Source organism: Anneissia japonica, unplaced genomic scaffold (genome assembly GCF_011630105.1).
Source record: "Anneissia japonica isolate Jap-2015-1 unplaced genomic scaffold, ASM1163010v1 scaffold287800_len1627635_cov199, whole genome shotgun sequence".
Lineage (NCBI taxonomy): Eukaryota > Metazoa > Echinodermata > Crinoidea > Comatulida > Comatulidae > Anneissia > Anneissia japonica.
The window spans coordinates 1,243,355-1,248,922 of NW_022731299.1; the positions used below are offsets into that span (position 1 = coordinate 1,243,355).

Consider the following 5,568-nt stretch of genomic DNA (forward strand, 5'->3'; position numbering starts at 1 on the left):
ATACACATATATATATATATATATATATATATATATGTGTGTGTGTGTGTGTGTGTGTGTGTGTGTGTGTGTGTGTGTGTGTGTGTGTTAAATTAGCTGTTTCAAAAAATATGAACCTGCATCTGATTGCACCAATCGTACGGAACCGGCGTCCTGTTATATAAATTCACTATAACACTGATACTTTTGTTGGAACTTCGCATGCCATTTGAGGCAATTGATTTCACATTATTTATTTATATTATTCGGGTACAACATAAGAACTCGACACACATACGTTACAGAGATCAAAGTCATACACCCTCTTAAGCAGGTCAGTATAATAATTTAAATAGTATTTTGATTTAAAAGCTGTAACTTCATTTTGCTTTAAATATATATAGTCGTGGTAGTTGACGACGGCTTCATACACTACAGTTATTTTCTAGCATTTATTTGGCTTAGTATTACTTGGAAATTGATAACTTTTGGATCAGATTAATTTACCGTATGTTTCTCGTCACTTTGTTCACCAAGCTATAAAAGATGTTGTTATGTGATAGGTTGATATACCATAAACTTACATATTAGGCTTATATAGATCCATTAGATGTAAGTATTGTACTAAAATAATTAAGGTTAACAATTTTAACGATTAAATTTGTGTTTGCTATTTCTCGACTAACATATACATAACATATATAAATCGTCAAAATTTAAGGCAAGAATCACCTTGACATCAACCATTATCTTGCCATAGCAAGTATTTATATTTATATAGACCTAACTAATAATTTTATTATCTCTCTCTAAATATAACATTCCACTACACTTGGTACAATACCTTTTATTTTATTTGTTTGAAAAGGTTTTTTTTTCTCTCTTTGTGTTCATATTGTTTTCCATATCTAAAATCTGCATGCCTTAGTGGGTTAATTTTTAATGCTAATCCTACAGGAATAGATTGAATTACCGAAAGCAGATTGATAGCCTAGAGGCTTAGTTTGTAACTGTTCCACACTATTAGGAGGCATAATTAATCATGAATGCAACTGATCCTAAAGCATTGCTACTTTTTTCGAATTCAGTTACCGGTACGTTACGAATTCAGTTCATTTTAACCTTCTGGTGGTGATTGGGCAGTATTTGGCTACTCCTTTCTGAAGAGTGTACTACATTCTTTTACGTGCACATGATTGGCCATATTGCACACGTGATCAACTGCTTAAGCCGGGCACTCACTGCGCGCCAGACGGTCGTCGGCCGACGCGATTCTATGTCGAACGCAACGCCACGTTGTCGTAGGACGGTCGTCGATCCCGTTGTACGACGCAGTGAGCGCTCGGCTTTAAAAGTCTCATCCTAAAGACGGTCGCTATGAACCACTTGAGCCGCCTGAGCTAAGCTGCTCATATCTTGGTATATCAATCTCACACAAATCTCAAGATAGTATTACCATGGAGGTATGGTATTACAAACCAATTCATTAGCATTTAGGATGAAACAGTAAAAGATTACCAGAAGCTACCTATAGAACAGATAGTACGTAAAAATAAACTCACAAACACTTAATTCTAACAACAACAAAAAAAATGGAATCCAAGATAATGACAATTAATATAATAACCTCTCCTTACTTATTTTGTATTTCTTATATTTTACAGTAGTTCATTTCTTATTCCAGCCAAAATAATATAAGAAATCCTGTGTATTATTACTTACAATGTTATAAATCATAAAACCTATCTCAAATGAATGCATCAGTTATCTAGTGGTACTTAAAACAGGATAATTATTATAATGCTCGCCTTAATCTGCTAATAAAACAATTATAAATTAAAGGAGTGTATGAAAAAATGTAAAGAAACAAAAATTCTATATTAGCCAAAATATTGAATAACGGGAACATACAGATTTTGGAACTATCATTATATATATAACTGAACAATATAGTAAAGTACGCTGATAATTTTCTATATTAATTATTAACATAAGACGGTCGTTAATAACTACAAAAACTTTATAAGTAAAAAGTTAACAATATAAATGTATTATCAGATAATATGCAATGTGATAAGTTTAGAAATATCAATTAAAATTGAGAGGACCAATAACCAATTTGTATGGTACACATAAGCCACTACCTGTAGTATGCCACTTCAATGAAACATCATGGATTACCCTCCTTGTAACTACCATTATGATAAAACAATAAACCGAAAAATATGCGATTTTTAGAGTGGTGTAGCAGCAAAGATGGTCTATAGTTTGGAATCAATATTGTAGTCCCAAAAAGGAACATTGTCTACTGACAACACAAGATTCTGAAGCCTAAGACGGAAATTTGACGAGAAAGAATATTATAACATAAATACTGAGATTATAATACTGTATTCAAATATTTGAGGTTTGAATTAATTAAGGCAGTTTCTTGATAATTTCTGGTTGGATGGTAGAAATACTGAGCACACAAACAAGAGCCTCGTGAAGTTATTGATATTGTATTAAGTAGGGACTTTTAAAACTCGGAAAAAAATATTTTGAATGATTAAGTTTCGAGTTTTCCCTTCTCCGCAACTTTGTTAACATACAACACAAAGAATTATTAAACGGAAAATGATATGAATAATGTGGTTTAATAATTTATTTACTTATTACCTGAATATTTTTTTTTTGTTTTTATTCTGTTTTTTTTTTCCACATCCCCACAAACCATACCTGCTGTTTGTGCCCTATGACAGCATAGAGCCCAAAAATGTAAATTTATATTAAAATCTGTCATAATGAATACTTGATTTGTATTTGACATTAGTCCTACTTACGTTGCCAATGCAGGTACTGCTTACTTTACATATAAAATTACATAGCTTGAAGAAGGTTGTTAACCGAGTATGATTCAATATAATTATTATAGTCACAGATACATTCTATACATAACCGGTATTTGAACTGTAGAGTATAACCACTGGGTTGATCTAATAGTGCTATTACTGACATTTAAATGGTTTTGAAAAAATAACTAAATTTAGTGTAAACAGAACCAGAACAGAAAGTGGTTACTAACATGCAACTATTCCAAGTAGCCATTAGGTATAATATTTAGACGACCACAGGCCTATATTTATCTTTAATTTGTAAAGCGTTTTTAACATACATCGCCTACAAAAGAAACATACTGGTTTCATGTGCTATATATTTTAGCTTAATGACTTTGTATATAAACATGGATGAATTCGATATTATCTTTCTGTTGCAAATACTGTACATTCTGATTGTAAAGAATAATGACTAGCTGATTATTTCGATTTGACTTTATTTTGTAATTGTGTTTATATTTGTGCCTAATAACATTTAGTTTAAAGATTGTTTTATTAGGATTTTCTGTTAAAAAAAAACAGTTACTATAATTCTAAGTAGATATACATTATAAGTTAGTTTATTATTTAAAATTTTAAGGACATCATAACGTATCAAGTATATACTTGCAAGATTTTCTTTTTTTTCTTTTTTTTGCAAGCATTTAGGAACGTACTGAGCATTCAATATAATAGTATACGTATAAGTAGGCACCCGAATCTCTAGCGAGATTTTTTTTTTTTAGCAAAGCAGTTGGAACGTACTGAGAATTCAGTACGGAACAATAGCATGCCAGATAGAGCTAACATCAATCGTATTATTATTCTAGGAAAGAAAATACGCCACCGGATCGTCATTACAGTACCTACTGCTACTTAGGGATCGGATTCATCACTAGCCACCTAGCGCAAGTTCGGTGGTCTAGTGGTTAAGACACCAGGCTTGTTATCTGGAGGTATGGGTTTAACTCCCTCCCGAATCATCACTTGCGAGATTTTTTTTCACAAGCATTTTGGAAACGTACTGAGCATGCATTACAAATAACACGTCAAGTAGGGCAAGCATTAGTATCAAGTATAATTATCAAAATGGTTTTCAGCGTATGAGTGATTAGTATTAATTTGTGGGCCAGTGTGAATCAGTGTTGGTGTAAGGGCGCTTATAAACCAGGTGGTCATTTTTTCTACGTTTAATTGTTTTAGCATCAATATATAAATTATAGTTTCAAAAAGTGATGCGTTTGAAGGTATATAGCAACGTATAGGGAACGAGATGTGTTTGGTTTTTCGACCAACTACCTTACACTGTTCACTGACACTAGCACATTTTAAACGCGCGTGCAACAAATGTCTTATTCCCCTTTGCTCAGACAAATAGGGTAGCGTGAGGCAATGCTGTCACGTCGCGTGATGTGCTGAACGTTTTACTTGAAGTAATTTGATTTTATTTCCATCCCAAAAAAATACATAAAACTTTACATTCAGCTTGGAAAATTTAACACGGGGGTTCAGTGCGAGCGATTACATGCAAACATATATAATCGCATCCTCTCTTTGAAGAGACATTGTTCATCCAGACCAGAGTGGATATAAATAAAGAAAAAGTGAGGTTCAGCAGCTAGGCAATTTTATCTGAAGAGTGTCACACCATGTGTTGTACGAAACTAAGTAGTAATAAAATGTCTAATCAAAGGTACTGCTTAACATCGCTGTTTAATTAATTACTGTCGTTTATTATTATTGCTATTATTATTAATATATGGTTTTAATTTCTATTGTGTTTTTCTTTCTAGTTTGTTCAGAAGTTAAGATGTTGTGTTACGTAATGTATTATTCTGGGTACATAAGGATAACAGTTGATTCCAACCTAATGAGAAATAATTTTCTGATTTTATTTATTTTTTTGTTTATGTAATTCACTAGTGAAATCATTCTCCGAAAGTCAAAAAAAGCAGAATAAATAAATAAATACATAAATAAATAAGATATTTGTCCTGTGTAATTATGACCCACGTTAACATTAAAATAAGTAATACACTCTTCAAAAAAGAACAGATGATGTATCTCGCGGTCCTGATGCTGCCAAATTCACTACTAGAAGGACTCCACTAAAAATAATTCTTCTGACAATCGTAGATTCCCTTTGGTGTGTTATTGTATAAAATCAAACAAAACACTTAAGCCCGTAGATCATTAACGTCAGAGAAGCACATGGAAACAGTGGACTAATGATATACCGTGTGGAACACCATTGACGATGAGAACACCATTAGCATGCATAACCCGCTGTCTTTTCTATCGATGGAATTTAAAACATCGAACTTCAACGATGCCCATTTTATCTCTAGAATGACCAACGGTATCAAACGCCTTTTGAATGTATAAATATTTATAGACATTGCAATTAACATTACCTTTATCGGATTAGTACTTGTACTAGGCCAATATCAATGCTATAGCGTGATAACTGATATACGCCTACTATGTATACTCATAAATTAAGAAGTAATATTTGCCCACATACATTTATAATTTACTTTATTATTCTTATGGCCAATTGCAACTCCATTCCCTTTGATGATTTATATTATATTATTATTTATATTATATATATATATATATATTATATAAATAATAATATAATATAAATCATCAAAGGTACGGTACATATACAGTGTTTAATAAGGACATGATGGAACATCGTAGGCTACCCTGTAGCTTTTCAACGAATAAA

The 5,568-nt window shown here is 32.1% G+C and overlaps 1 protein-coding gene across 2 annotated transcripts in view; it reads right to left on the reverse strand.

Annotated features, from left to right (window-relative positions):
* The window catches only part of LOC117115335 (G-protein coupled receptor 54-like), a 29,410-nt gene that overhangs the window by 23,509 nt on the left and 333 nt on the right, over positions 1-5,568 (reverse strand). The window lies entirely within an intron of this gene.